This window comes from Leopardus geoffroyi, chromosome C1 (assembly GCF_018350155.1).
Source record: "Leopardus geoffroyi isolate Oge1 chromosome C1, O.geoffroyi_Oge1_pat1.0, whole genome shotgun sequence".
Classification (NCBI taxonomy): Eukaryota; Metazoa; Chordata; class Mammalia; order Carnivora; family Felidae; genus Leopardus; species Leopardus geoffroyi.
The window spans coordinates 30,765,452-30,781,247 of NC_059328.1; the positions used below are offsets into that span (position 1 = coordinate 30,765,452).

Genomic DNA, 15,796 nt, shown 5'->3' on the forward strand with positions numbered 1-15,796 from the left:
TAAGCACCTTGACCTCCTTCGTTTTTTTTTTTTTAATGTTTATTTTTGAGAGAGAGAGAGAGAGAGAGAGAGAGAGAGGAGAGACAGAGTGCAAGCAGGAGAGGGACAGAGAGAGGGAGACACAGAATCCGAAGCAGGCTCCAGGCTCTGAGCTGTCAGCACAGAGCCGGACGCAGGGCTCGATCTCATAAGCTGTTGGTTGCCCAACTAACTGAGCCACCCAGGCGCCCCAACCTTGATCTCCTTCTATTCCCACATCCCAGAAGTCTCCTACTTATGTCTCCCGTTGGCCAAACCCAACTGGAAGCCAGAGGGCAAAAAAGCCCCACTGATGCAGTCCCCACAGCAGCCTCCTGGAGCGGCACACAGAGGGCAGAGAGTGGAGGCAAGCAGAAAACAAACCTAACAGGAATAGATGATGCCTATACCTATATCTCTCTGTATACACACATTATGTATTTGTATGTAAAGTATCTATATATCTATCCGAGTGCTTAGGCTTTCAAGTTAGACAGCTCTTGGACAAGTCACTTCACCCCTCTGCAGTTCAGTTTCCTAGTCTGTAAGTGGGAATAATAAAAAGAACTACTTGTTGTGTGAGGGTCCAGTGAAGATAGAGTCTTTACTGAAGTGCCTGTCATTCACATAAACATATGAACCATGGCTGTGAAAGTGCTGTATTTGTTGGAGCAAAGGCTAAGCTGCTGTAACAAATACACCCCAACATACAATAACTCAAAGAGAAGTTTATTTCTTGTTTACATAGAGTCTAGGGCCGCTGTCAGGTGGATGGGTGGCTCTCCTTCTTGCAGGGATTTGGGACTGGGGCTCCATCTACCGTGTGGTTCCACCATTCCCTGGGACCTCCAGCCAGTGGAAAGGGAAAGAGAGAGTGGAGGAAGCAGACGGTGAGGGTGCCCAGAGAGTTCTAATTGGAGGAGGCCACTACCCCCACCTAGGCTGGAGGGACAGAAGGGAAAATGAAGTCAGCCAGAGCCCATGCTCACTGCACCTGCTGCTGCCATCACCAGAGCCAACACTGCTGCTGCCCTGAAGGAAGCCAGGAACTCACCCTCTTGGCTGATGCTACAGTCTGGAAGTCTGAAGTCACTTGCTGTTGCTGTTGGACACTGAAAGCACAGCAACCAACGTGTGGTTACTCGTGCAGGGAATGGCGGTTATGACCCACAGGAAGAAGCCTACTCCAACTCACTATGGGCAGTCACATGAGAACCTATTTTTTCCTTTCTCCCTCCACCCGAAAGCCCACACCAGAGAAGCAATCACAAGGAAGGGGGTGAGTGCCTAAGAGCTCCCTAACTGCCTCCGGCCGCTGGAGCCTTAAGTCTGCCCTTCACGGGGTGGGGCTGAGAAAGAGCTTTGAGTCAAATGTGAAACGGAAACTTTAATTGAAATTCAAGAACCAAAAGCGATTGAGATGATGGGCTCAGGATTGGGGTAGGGATGAGTGAGAGGGTGAGAGGAATCAACTCCCTTGGTCCGGTGCTGATCTTCTTAGTGACCTCCTTCTCCTGTCTGCCATTGCCAATCCCTGGCACAGCTCCTTCCTTACCCTGGCTCTGGTTTGCTTAGCCACTGAGCCCAGGGAATGCCTGGTCCTTTGGCAACCTGCATACACACACCCCAGCAGTCCTGGCCAGCTCTTAAGACTTCCAAGGGCCTTTGGGAGTACAGGAGCAGATCACGGCATTCACGGGCCAGCCTGGCCATTAGAGGAGGTAGACCCACCATAGAGGCCCCATAGCCTCCGTCTGTACTCGTGGAAGACATTTGGCTCAAGTTAGACCAGTGAGATGTTGCCCCCCCGGAATCTGGAATTTTAAATGGAGAGGCACAGAAACCTCAGTGTCTTTACAGCAGAAGCACATTGATCGAAGCGCTCTGGGAGAAAAGTCCTCTGGTTTCCTGCGGGGGGCGCTCTGGGTCTGCCCTTCTGTGAATCGCCTTGGTTGTTCAACCCTGTCTTGGAATCCATGCGCTACTCCATGACCCTTCTAATGTTCATCCCATGCTCTCCTCACTCACCCTCCCTCCCCCCCACCCACACATACACCTTTTTAAGTTAGCCAGAGCTGGTTTCTATGGCTTTCAGCCAAATGGCTCAACTAATAAAAGGCAATTTAAGGTCAGAGACGGGAGGTGCAGTGAGAGGCAGATGCCAGCAGAGGGCACTGTGTGCTCACTTAGGCCCCAAAGGTTCTGGAGGCCTTTGAAGGGAAGATGGGTGGAGGAGCCAGGCAGTGGGGGGAAGGCTCTTCCTTGCAGTATTTTATCCTAGCAAGTGTAGGGAGGACACACAAGGAGACGATGATGAGATGGAAAGTCGGGACCTTTGCTGCAATTGTATCTATGTCATTCATCTCACTGTGTGACCTTGGACAAGTCATGTAACTAACCTCTTTGGTTTCCCCATTTGTAAAACTGGGATAAGACTTGAACCTGCTTGATGAGGTTGTTGTGAGGATTAAATAGAACAATCCCTCTTCAGTGCTTAGAACATTGTCTGGCCTATACACTGTTAATACATTTTAGCTATTATTGTTACTCTCATCTCACCGAGCACATAATCAAAGGGCCAGAGATAGAGCCAGAAAATGACAAGGGGCACACAAAAAAAGGCTACTGGACAGTAGCCACAGACTTCAGATGATTCCAGAGAACGGGAATGTTATCAGGAGGTCCTCAGTGCAGAGGAAGAGGAAGAGAAGGGATGGAAGGACAATTCTGAGGGCAAAGGTTGATGGAATGATCTGAAAAAGGGAAATAGGGACACTTACCCCTTTGAGGTGAGAGGAAAGGAAATCAGGAGAAACACTGGAAAAACTGGGGACAGATGTGGAAGTCAAGAGGCTTCCTCCCCTTACACAGGCCTCTAGTCTTTGGGAAGCATGCCATGCACTTAGTTGGGGTGGTGGGGGTGGCTGAGGAGGCTCAGCTTTCTCCACCCTCACAAGCCTGGGCCTTTTTTGTCATGTGAGTCCTACTTTGTCTTCTTTTAGTTTTTACCATTCATCCATTGATCACATATCTATTGGATGCCTATTAAGTACTAAGCTCTGGAAATATAAAAGAGTCTCTATTAGTCTGGGTTCTCAACAGAACCAAAAGAAGATAATAAGTAGATAGATAGATAGATAGATAAGAAGAAGAAATGGCTTATGCAGCTATGAATGCTGAGAAATCCCAAGATCTGCAGTCAGCCAGCTGGGGATTCAGGAGAGCCTATGTTCTACGGTCTGGTCTTTGTCTACATCTGAAGACAGGAGACCAGTGTCCTAACTCAGAGATAGTCAGGCAGAGAGAGCAAATTTTCCCTCAGCTTTTTGTTCTATGTAGGCCTGAATGGATTGGATGCTGCCCACCCACATTGGGGAGGGCAGTCTGCTTTACTGAGGCCACTGATCCAAATGCTAATCTCCCTCAGAAACACCCTCACAGGCACACCCAGAATAATGTCTGGGCACCTCATCGTCCAGTCAAGCTGACGTGTGAAATTAACCATCGTAAAGACCAACATGGCAACTCCTTTCATGCAGTTTATGGTCAGACAGGAGCACCAGACACAACAAGTAAAACAATGACTGAGACAAATGAACAGGGTCTGTGATCAAATAAGCGGGTCCCAAATGGAATGCAGATTGGAGGTTCGGGGGAGCATCTCCAAGAAGATGCCATGTTGAGGATTGGAAGTGGACAGCCAGGGGAAAGAAGAGGAAGAATATTCTGGTGAGGGAGTGAGGCTCAGGGAAGTGTGAGCTCAGAGAAGACCTTTGTGGCAGAAAAAGAAATGAGTTTGCTGAGAGAAGTGAGTTCACTGGATTTTATCCTAAGTACCATCAGACTGTTTTGTAGCTGGGGATGGGCTACACATCCCGAATTCCATTGTTCAGGGTTACTCAGGCTTTTAGCTAGAGACTGGGGCAGGGGCGGGGGGGGGGGGCCTGCAAGTAGATGTGGGAGAACGGGAGTGGTAGAGGGCTGGAATCTGGGCTAGAGAGCCAGCAGCCTGATGGAGAGGGATGACAGGTAAAACTTGGGACAAGGGTCTGCAGACCTGCTCCCATGGCCTTCCATACCAATAACATGGAAGGTAACTGGGAGCTTGACTCCCCGTTCTGGATATTGGGAGCCTCTTGGGTGCTGGGTGGGAAGGTGCCTTTGTATCAGGGTACTTGGTGGGGGCGGGGGGGGGGACCCTAACGGTAGCCAACCCACTGAGAGGGAAGCACTAAATGTATTCCTCTCCTCCTGGCAGACAATGGCTAGCTAGATTGAATTCTGGGGTCAATTCCAGATCTGAGTTCTAGCTTCTGCTCTTGGGTGATTATGTAGGAAGAGAAAGAGCAGGGCTCAAGACAAATCTGATTTGAATCTCAACTCTGCCCTGTACTCCCTGCTGGGACTTCTCCTTCACTGATGCTTGGTGTCCTCCTCTCTGAAGTAGGATTAATAATGGTCCCGGGCTCATAGGATTTGTTGTCAGCATTAAACAGAGGCAATGCATGAAAAAATACATCTCTCAGTGTCAGGCACATAGCAGGGATTCAACAAATGGAAGCTGCTTCCCTGTGCCTTAGAGAAAGCTCCAGTTTCCAGCTGAGATTAGAGGTGCCCCATCTGGGACCAGGTTGTATGACCTGGGAGGCTCTGCAGCCTAATTCACCCCCTATCTGCAGACAGAGCCTGGTTCCATGGGGTGGAGAATCTGGCTCCAGATCTGGAAAATGGGGAGGTAGCAGTGGAGGGTGGGGGAGAGCAGAAAAAGGCAGAGTTCGAAGTGATCCGGAAAATATCACACTGTCTCAAAATTGGAAACTCTGGGGTGACTCATGGGAATCGGCATTTTCTGTACACTGAAGTTCGCGGACTACTGACTTGTCTATCTTATCTATTTTCGGTTCTGAAAGACTCAGGCCAAAGGAGGAGAAGCAAAAAGCAGAAGAGTGTGTGCGCTTGGGTGAGGAGCACTGGATGGGAAAGAAAGGCCCCCTGCAATAAATTAGATGTACAAAGGGTGAGATCCCAGGTTTTGACTGCAATGGGAAATGTTTTTCCCCTTCGTTTAAAAAGAACAAACAAAACACTTTTGTCATTTGAATTCTGAAAGGAAAGTTTGCAAGTGGGGAGAGATTTCTAAGTAAATCGCCCAGTTCTGCCCCACCTACAGCCCCCATGATGGCAGGCACTGTGCTACACAGGGCTGCTGAGCAGGTGTGCACCCTTATAACTGGGACAGCTGATGAAATGTTGCCAACTGAATGCACTAGTTGGCCAAAGGTACACGGTAACTGCACTAAATAGTAAATTATTTATAAACATAAGTTATAATACAGATTCGTTAGTTCATTGGGTACCATCATGAACATCGGTCAATGGTCCTCCTAAAATAGTCACTTCTGAGAAACCCCCGTGGCTCTCTCTGCTACTTCGCCCACGTCTCTGCAGACAGCACACGCTGCGTTGCTCATTCTTTATGAAGCGCTCTGTGCTCTAGAGGAATCATCAGTTTATCTTTATCCTCAAATTACTCACATGTTAGAGCTTCTAAATAGTTTACCCTTTCCGCTGGCTTTCTTGTTGGTGCATTATACTTGTATAACTAGTAAGTGGGCAGGGTTTTAACATTTTCTTAGAAGATCCAGAACTTACAGAAAAAAAAATTTTTTTTTATTTTAATTTTTATTTATTTTGAGAGAGAGACAGCACAAGAAGGGGAGGGGCAGAAAGAGGGAAGGAGAGAGAGAATCTTAAGTAGGCTCTGCACTACCAACACAGAGCGTGATGCAGGACTTGAACTCACAAACTGAGATCATGACCTGAGCCAAAATCAAGAGTCAGGCATTTAACCGACCAAGCCACCCAGGCACCCCACAGAAAAATTTTAAAGATAAACATCCAGAAGAAAGGGACAGTGGTGTTTGGGTAAATGTTTCTTTTATTTATTTATTTTTTAATGCTTATTTACTTATTTTTGAGAGAGAGAGAGAGAGAGAGAGAGCAGGGGAGGCACAGAGAGAGAGAGGGAGACAGAGGATCCAAAGAGGGCTCTGTGCTGACAACAGAAAGCCTGATGTGGAGCTCGAACTCATGAACCATGAGATCATGACCTGAGCTGAAGTCAGATGCTTAACTGACTGAGCCACCCAGGCGCCCCAAGGGTAAATGTTTCTTTTAAATATCAGAAAGAAAAGTCTTCTGAATCTGGGGGAGAAATTTTTTTAAAGATATTAATAATTACTAGTAATATAAATGTTGAATTAAAAAGTACCCCAATTTTATTAGAAGTTAAAGGCGCCCACCTTTTGTGGCACTTGTACCATTCAGAATGGCAAGCATGTTCGGCCAGAGTTCATGGTTTGTATCAGTCAGGGTTGGAACAAATAAGCAGAAACAGTATGAATAATATAGAAAAAGGAATTCATCAAGGGATTAGAGTTCATGCAACTGTAGGGTTTCCTTAAGGTTAAGGGGGGTGGCTTCTCTCTGTTCCTCAATATCTGGGAAAATCTGACACTGAGGGCTAACATCATCTGGAACCATCTTCACACATACATCAGGTGCTTGATCCTGGTGTCAGTGGGGACCTCAGCTGGGGCTGTTGTTGTGTAGACATGAGACTGAGATCTGGCTAATGAAATATGAGTGGAAGTGATACTATCTCTTCTAGGCCTGGCCCATACAAACTTCCTGTATGATCCTTTCTCTTTTCCATCTGTCAGCTGAATGCACAGGACTTCAAAGACCTAGAAGAAGGTAAACCCAAAGGTGAAAGAAGTCTGGGATTCTGAGGGACTGTGTAAAGCAAAACCCTCAAAGCCCTGAACCGGACTGTGACATGAATGAGAGATTACTTCCTATTAAGCCATCTACAGTTAGGAGCTGTGTGTTACAGCAGCTAACATTCATTACCCTGACTAATAACCATCCCTGTTCATTTACTAGTTACAGACAACCAGAGGCTTTCATCTGGTGAATCTGGTGAACTGTAAACATCTCTAGTGGTTGAGGTCGGCATCCCCACTATTTCAAGAGCCCTTGGCACGGTCACCGTGTCAAGGGATGGTCTCGTAACTCCTATCAGCTAGCACGTGTTTGAAGGAATTTTGATGATCTCATATGCCTCTTTCTGACAATGGTCACAACTCATGAGTTTGTTTTGTTGGCGCTTTGTTAGGGAAAAGGGCAATCTCCATTGTCTTCCGTCGCTAAGTTTATAAAAGAGCTGATATCTGGATCCATCCCTTTTGCGCCCATGAACATGGAGAAGTGTTCACCTCCCATCTAAAGGCAGTCCAGGGTACAAATGTCTTCCCCTTTACCGAATCCAACAGTAATTCTATGGTGTTACCCCTCTTAATCCCCTCAATAAGGCAGTTGAACAAACCCCTCCTTGAAACACTTTCTTCATTTGCCTCCTATAACACACCTTTCCTATAACTTGCTGGCTTCACCACGGCTCCTTCTGCAGGCTCTTCAGTGGCATACTAATAGGCATCTGAAATCAAACAAGCCCAATTAGAAACTCTTGATTAACCCCTCCAGATCCAGGGCGCCCACACGCATCCACATGTCAATCCATAGCACCACTCTGCACCTAGTGGTCAGGCTGGTCACCCAGGAATCATGCTTTTTGCCTCCGTCTCACACCCCCAAACTCTAATCAATCAACAAATCCTACCAACTCCAGTTTCAAGAGATATACACCAGGATCAATCGACTTCTCACCGTTTCTGCTTTTACTATTCTACTTCCAACCACCGTCATCTTTTGCCTGGAAGACAGAGAAGCCTTGGAATTGGTTTACCTCCTCCACCCTTCTTTCCACATTGTTTATTCTCCACAAAGAAACCAGAAAGATCTTTAGAAGCAAAAACCATCCTTTCAATTCCTTAAACATACTAAATTCTTTCCTACCTCAGGGCCTTTGCACTTGTGGGTCTCTTTTCCAGGAACATCCTTCTCATTGAATGGCTATTTCTTATGCTTCAGGTCCAAAACTGCATGTCATATCCCCAGAGAGCACTTATCACCCTGTATGAATTAAGTTCTCCCTCTTGCTGTGCTCTGTCACAGCACCCTGTTTATTTTTCTGTAGGACTCGTAACTATATTTCTATTTACATGTTTATACTGCTGAATCGTCAACCTTCATGAGGTGATAATCTCCATAAGGGCATGTGCTATGGACTGAATTGTGTCCCCTCCCACCAAAATTCATAAGTTGCTCTAACCCCCAATGTATTTGGAGATATATAGTCTTTAGGAGGTAATTAAGATTAAATGAAGGATGGGGTGCAAATCTAATAGGATTGATGGCGTTAGAAGGGAAAGATCTCTCTCTGTCAATCTCTGTCTCTCTCAGGACATCTGGATGGCTCAGTGGGCTAAACGTCCGACTTCGGCTCAGGTCATGATCTCATGCCTTGTAAGTTCAAGCTCTGCATTGGGGTCTGTGCTGCCAGCTTTCTCCCCGCTTCCTCCACACCAAGCATACCTACAGAGAAAAGGCCATGGAAGGACATAGTGAGAAGGTGACTGTCTACAAGCCAGGAAGAGGGCCATTGCTGGGAACTGAATCGGCTGGACCTTTAATCTTAGATTTCCAGGCTCCAGAACTGTGAGAAAATACATTTCTGTTGAAGCCACCCAGTCTGTGGTGTTTTGTTATGGCGGCCCCAGCTGAATAGGACAGGAGGGTTAAAGAACCTGTTTGTTTCCATTTTTTTATCGCTTACACTGAGCTTAGTGACTGGTACATGGTAGGCACGGGAAAATTATTTCCTGAATAAATGAATGGACTCCACACAAGCTACTTGTACGACTGCTTCAGCTATATATACCACCCTTGTGCCGATCCTCAAACTCCCTAAATATTAGGCCCATGTTACAGGAATTTAAAGAACAGCTTTTCCTTTCCCCTGCCCCTTTACTGATTACTGGAAACATCACTGATAGCTTACTGCCCACTTCCCCCTCGTTAAGACACTCTACCCAGAACTTAACTAATCAAGACTGGCCCACAAGATGAAACCCGCGTGCCTCCCCTGGACTAACTGTAACCAGCTCTGGTGAGAAAATGAGGCCCGTCCACTTGGCCCTCGCTCAGGGCTGGGTTAATGGGTAACCAGGTTTGGGGTTTTCCAGGCTCGTTCCTGTTTTCTGTGGAAACGGTGATCTGCAGTGTGAGGACCCAGTGCGGAGAACAGCCTGGAAGAGGTGTGGGTATTACCCACCTGACCCGGGTGGGACCGGCGTGGGGAGCTACAGCAGGCTCCAGGACACGGCCCACGGTGAGGTGCTGAGGGGAGCACACAGGCCCGAGTCCCAGGCGGAGCGCTGCCGGCCTCCCTGTGTGGTCGCGGGCCAGGCGGCTCCAAGCCTGAGCCTTGGGCTCAAATGTGCGTCTGAGCCCAAGCCCCCGAAGTCCAGATGTGGACACCCAATGACCAAACCTCTAAGAGGCATCCAAAACTAACATGTCTTAAAACCAAACCTCTGAGTCTCAGCCCCCTCCCTGACACACTCCTCCCCAAATCCTCAGGGTCTCAGGAAAGGACAGCTCTGCCCTTCTAGCTGCTCTGTCTGAAAGCCCCGAGGTTGAGGTTGTCCTTGACACCTAATTCCCTCACAGTCCACACCCAGCAAATCCTGTGAGCTCAGCTCTGCCTTCAAAATACATCCAGGGGCGCCTGGGTGGCTCAGCCGGTTAGGTGTCCAACTCTTGGTTTCCCCTCGGGTCATGATCTCATGGTCCGTGAGTTCGAGCCCCACATCAAGCTCTGGGCTGGCAGCCCGGAGCCTACTTGGGATTCTCTGTCTCTACCCACCCCGTGCCCCTCCCCTACTCACGCTGTCTCTGTCTCTCTCAAATAACTAAACTTAAAACAAACAAACAAACATCCAGAATCTGTCCACTTCTCACCACCAGCGCTTGTGTCATCCAATTCAAGCCATCAGCGTGTCCTGTCTCTCCTCCGCATCCCTGCAGTGGCCTCATCACAGGCCCCCTGTGCCTTTGCCCCACAGCCCATTCTCCTCACAGCAACCCCAGCAGCTTTGAACATGCAAGTCTTTTGCTCAGCACCCTCTGCTGACTTCCTCGCCCACGAAAGCCCACAGCCCTCCCCACGGCCACACGGCCTCACATCGTCAGCTCCCCACCCCACGCCTCACCCCAGGCCCATTGCACAGAACTCTCCCTGTCACCGCCCTCTTGTGCTACCCTGGCCTGCATTGGTCTGATTATTTCAGAGAAACAGAACCAATAGGATGCACATTATGTATTTGGAGAGAGATTCGTTTTAAGGAATTGGCTCCGATCGCATGGGGGCAGGAAGTCTGAAATCTACAGGGCAGGCCAGCAGGATGGAAATTCAGGCAAGAGTTGATGTAGTCTGGAGTCCGAAGGCTGGAGACTCGCGCAGAATTTCTGTGTTACAGTGTGGGGGCAGAACGGCCTTCTCCCTCAGGAGGACCTCAGTCTTTGTTCTTAAGGCCTCCACTGATTGCATGAGGCCCACCCACATCACAGAGGGTAACCTGCTTTACTCAAAGTCCGCCGACTGAACTAGCGATCACAGCCAGAAAGTGCCTTCACAGCAACAGCGAGAAGGTGTTTGACCAAAGAACTGGGCACCACGGCCTAGCCAAGTTGACACATAAAATTAACATCACGGCGACTCTGCTGTTCTTTGAAGGCGGGCACCTTCCTGTCTCGGGACCTTCACCCTCACTCTTCTCTCTGCCCGAATGCTCTGCTCCAGGATATCCACCATGGCTCCTGGATATCCAGAAGTTCCTCCCTCCTTTTCTATGGGTTTTGCTGGATGTCATTTAGTGACACCTCCTCTGACAGCCCAGTGCTCCCAGGCTCCTGTGCTGGCTTCCCTGTATGGAGGTCTCAGGTGAGGCTTGTCTCTAAGGCATAGCTTTCTACTAGCACAATCTCACTGTGAACAATTTTGTTGCTCTGGACTAGAAACTCCTTAATAAAAGGACCTTATCCAACTGACAGTGGCCAGTGCTGTGGCTGTAATCTCTCTGCTTCAAACCCCACCCCTCTTCTATACTGGGCTTTGTGAGTCTGGAGCTGGGACTCTGAGGCCCACGTTCTGCTTTGCTAGCTGGCTCCCTGTTGGGGTCTGCCAACGAGGCCACTACAGACTGCCCTAAGGGGACCTGGGGTTTGTTTAATCAGATGAGGTGGGACGTGCACACACAGAAATGACTGTCATGAAGGAGGATGCTTAGTCACGGTCCCTAGAAACAGGAAGACAAGGCACACCATGCAGGGCCATGTGGGGGAAGCACCAGGGTGGGTCAGGAGGGAGAGGGAGTAAGGGGAAAATGTGGGAGGAGTATTGATTGATTGCAGTTTTCATTGGAAGGGATGGGCAAGGCAGGGTAAGTGGGTCTAGAATTGGCTAGTGTGAATAATTTCAGTGGGCTCTGGGGTATTGGGGCTGTCCTTAGTTGTCTGGTACCTGGCCCTGGGGCAATTAGAGCGGGTAGATAGTGAATAGTGGCCCGGAGTGTGAGAGCCCACTAGAGGACGTGGTTGGCGTTCAAGGCTCCAGACTCATGGTTGGTTTGCATATGAAAGGCATGGTCTAGGGCAAATTGTGTGCTATCTCTAAAGGCCGGTAAGCTAGCCTGGAGAGGGGCAGTCCCTCCAGAGTCAGTAAGGCCCCAAGACACCAAAGCATCAAATAAAAGAAAATAAAAAGGCATGATTAATACAGGCATATCTCATTTTATTGTACTTCACTTTGTTGTGCTTCACAGATATTGTGGGTTTTTGTTTTTGTTTTGTTTGTTTTTTATTTTACAAATGTGGCAATGCTGCATCAACAAAATCTGTTTGCCCCATTTTTCCAACAGCATTTGCTCACTTCGCATCTCTGTGTCATATTTGGGTCATTCTCACAATATCTCAAAATTTTCATTATTATATTTGTGATGTATTTGTGATATATTACTATTATATTTGTGGTGGCGATCTGTGATCAGTGATTATGACTCCCTGAAAGGTAAATGATGGTTAGCATATTTTAGCAATGAGGTTTTTTTTTTTTTTTTTTCAGTTTATTTTGAGAGACAGAGAGAGAGAGCATGCACACACACAAGCAGGGGAGGGGCAGAGAGAGAGGAGAGAGAGTGAGAATCCCAAGCAGGCTCCAAACTGTTAGTGCGGAGTCTGATGTGGAGCTTGAGCCCGTGAACTGTGAGATCATGACCTGAGCCAAAGTCAAGAGCTGGACGCTTAACCCACTGAGTCACCCAGGTGCCCCAGCAATTAAGTAGTTTTTAATTAAGGCATATACTTTGCTTTTAGACTACAGTACAGTGTAAACTAATTGTTTAAAAAAATTTTTTTTAATGTTTATTTATTTTTGATAGAGCAGGAGCAGGGGAGGGGCAGAGAGAAGGGGAGACAGAGGATCTGAAACAGGTTCCACGCTGTCAGTGCAAAGCCCTATGCGGGCCTTGAACCTACAAACTGTGAGATCATGACCTGAGCTGAGGTAGGACACAACCTACTGAGCCACTCTGGTGCCCCTAAACTAACTTTTATATACACTGGGAAGCCAAAATTCCTTTCACTCGTTTTATTATGCTATTTGCTTTATTGCAGTGGTCTGGAACCGAGTCAGCACCGGGTCCAAGGTGTGCCTGTACAGGGAGGGAGTGTGCAAGGATGGGGGTGGAAGAAGAAACTCCCCTGCATTGTTGCCCTGTGAACTTCCCGTGGGCTCTCCTGATGGCTTCCACTCTCTGTATCACTCCAGCAACGCTTTGACTCCCTGGTAACAGCAGGGCCTCCCCGCAGCAGCAGCTGAGTACAGTTTACAATTTCCTGTCACTTGCAGAGCCAGCCCCATTGTGCTGTCTCAGAGATACCAGCACCAGGGAGTCAGTGCCCTGTCCCCAAGAGGTCTGGGTCTCAGCCCCATGGAACCCTCTTCCGGATTCAGAGACACCAGCATCCTCCAAGTAGCGCCCAACCTTTTGAGGCCTGCGTTCCAGCTCTGCTGTGCTTTCCTCCAAACTTCCATGAGGTTCGATTACTCACACCTCTTCTCTGAGCTCCTTCAGCCCTGGGGGTGGTAGCTGCTTCCTGCAATTGCTACCTCTCGGTACCCTGATGGTTTTTTAACTGTTCCTTTAGTGACTTCATTAACAACTTTATACTTAGTTAGCCATGATTTATATTCAGTTCTCTCTGTTCAAATAATTGGTGGGTTCTGTCTCCGGATTGGACTCTGGCTGACTGAGAAAATGTGCCAGGAGGGGACTTTTTTTTTTTTTTTTTTTTTTTGGCATTACTTTGGTTATGTTTTTGGATAGAATTCAGTGCTAACCTTACCCACAGACAATGGCATGATAGCAGTCTGTGGCATGCGAAGACTTCACAATTCAACAAACTATGACCCACAGTCAACTGACTGACTATTGACTATTGACTATAGTCAAATGACTGTTGAAAGTGCCAGTGGGGCACCTGGGTGGCTCCGTTGGTTAAGTGTTTGACTCTGGCTCAGGTCATGATCTCACAGTTCATGAGTTCAAGCCCAGCTTGGGCTCTGCGCTGACAGTGTGGAGCCTGCTTGGGATCCTCTCTCTGCCCCTCCCTCACCCACTCTCTCTCTCTCTCTCTCTCTCTCAATAAACAAACTTTAAAAAAAGAGAAAATACCAGGGGACAAAGTGGCTGTTTCACTTGGTCATTACAGCAGTAATGACAACCACAAGGACCATGGTATAGGAAGAATATTTTTTTTATGTTTATTCTTGAGAGAGAGAGACAGACAGATCATGAGCTGGGGAGGGGCAGAGAGAGAGAGACAGATCATGAGCTGGGGAGGGGAAGAGAGAAAGAGACAGATCATGAGCTGGGGAGGGGCAGAGAGAGAGAGAGACAGATCATGAGCTGGGGAGGGGCAGAGAGAGAGAGACAGATCATGAGCTGGGGAGGGGCAGAGAGAGAGGGAGAGACAGAATCTGAAGCAAGCTCCAGGCTCCAAGCTGTCAGCACAGAGCCTGACACCAGGCTCGAACTCATGAGCTGTGAGGTCATGGCCCAAGCCTAAGTCAGACTCCCAACTAACTGAGTCACCTGGGCGTTGCAGAAGAATTCTTTTGAATGCACCAGAGTGCTTATAGAAAGAAGATGATGAGCTCACATGAATCTTCAGCTGGAATTATGACTGCATTTAAGGAGTAATTAACATATCTTAAAAATGGATGTGTGAATGTCTCAAAAATGGATACAACCATTACTGCAACTTTGCATCTCCTCATTTGGGGGAGAAGATTAGATGTCTCCATTTGTATGAAGGACAGTTTTATTTTGTTAGGTAGAAATTGTTTTCATTGTCTTATGAGAAGCTCAAATACATGAAGATGTGTGTGTAGGGATGCTGAATAGCCAAAGGGAGGGATGGCGCCATTCATTAAGCTGTTGTCTATTAACTCCAACTCACCCTTCCATACTCTGCCCTGCGATGCTGGGGCAGGGACCCTGCCAACCACATCTCTGCTTTGTCGAAAGCAGGCTCCCTATGGGCTTTGTCAGTAGGTGATACGAGGGATAGCAAGGTTGAAGGAAGAAGGAATTGGCTTCTTCTCCTGCGTGGCCCAACCTTTATTATCCAGCAAACTTCTTCACCACAGCCACAGCAGATCCCGTGGGGCTTGTGAATCCAGTTTTTGGTTTTCCCAACATTTGGACACTAGCCTTATTGTGTTTCACTCAGAAACCCCAACCACAGCTGACCAGTACCCCTACTCAGAGATCTGAGTTTCAGCTCTGCCCGGCCTCTCCACTAAGCTTGAGTTTTAAACCTTCCTTTTGCTCTCCTAGCCCCGATGGTGGTATTGCTTCCAATAATTGCTTCCTCCCAGATACCTTCTTCTGTTCGTGTCCTGTCAGCTAAACGGTTAATAACTTCATACCTCGGTGACAGTCCTTTAGATGAAATTCTCTCTGTTCAAAGACTATGGTTTCTGTATCCTGATCAGGCCCTTCCCAATACACATACCTTAGAATGTAGCACTGAAAAAAAATTTGTTGACTAGCAATAACACTTATTGGGTTCTTACGACCCCAGGCTTTGTTCTAAGTGCTCTACAGGCATTATCTCATTTCATCATCAAAGTAATCTTATAGATAGGAACTATTAGCCCTAATAAAAGGAAAAATCAATACTGATACGTAGTGAGTATTAAATGTAATGTACTGCCAGGTAAAGCAGGGAAATTTGATCCAATACGGAAGTTAGGCCATGGGAGGGGCACCTGGGTGGTTCAGTTGGTGAAACGTCCAACTCTTAATTTTGGCTCAGGTCATGGTCTCACAGTTGGTAGGACCCAGCCCTGTGTCGGGCTCTGCACTGACAGTGTGGAGCCTGCTTGGGATTCTCTCTTCCCCTCTCTCTCCGCCCCTCCCCTGCTCGAGTGCTCTCTCTCTCTCTCTCTCTCTCTCAAAACAAACAAACAAACAAACAAACAAACAAACAAACAAACAAAAGAAGTTAGGCCATGTGAGATTGTATCTTCAGATGAAGTGTTAGCAAACAACTCAGGAAGCAGGAAAGGTTTACTTTGAGGTAGACAATGTACAAGGGCTGAACAGGCCCTGTGAAAACTGACTCCATTCAAAGGCAAAGGTGAGCTTCTAAGGGCAACAGCCCCAGTTTCAGAAGGAAAAGTGATTGGTTGGTTCAAGTAAGTCTTTAGCTTGTCAGCACAAGATTGTTTGTTGTGGAATGGACCTGA

The 15,796-nt window shown here is 47.6% G+C and overlaps 1 long non-coding RNA gene across 1 annotated transcript; it reads right to left on the minus strand.

Annotated features, from left to right (window-relative positions):
• Window positions 1-6,239: 6,239 nt before the first annotated feature.
• Window positions 6,240-7,787, minus strand: LOC123599856. Its single transcript, XR_006713322.1, has 3 exons — window positions 7,700-7,787; window positions 7,448-7,516; window positions 6,240-6,764 (listed from the first exon to the last, which is right to left on the minus strand). It is a non-coding gene; the product is annotated as an uncharacterized LOC123599856 (long non-coding RNA).
• Between the last annotated feature and the right edge of the window lie 8,009 nt (window positions 7,788-15,796).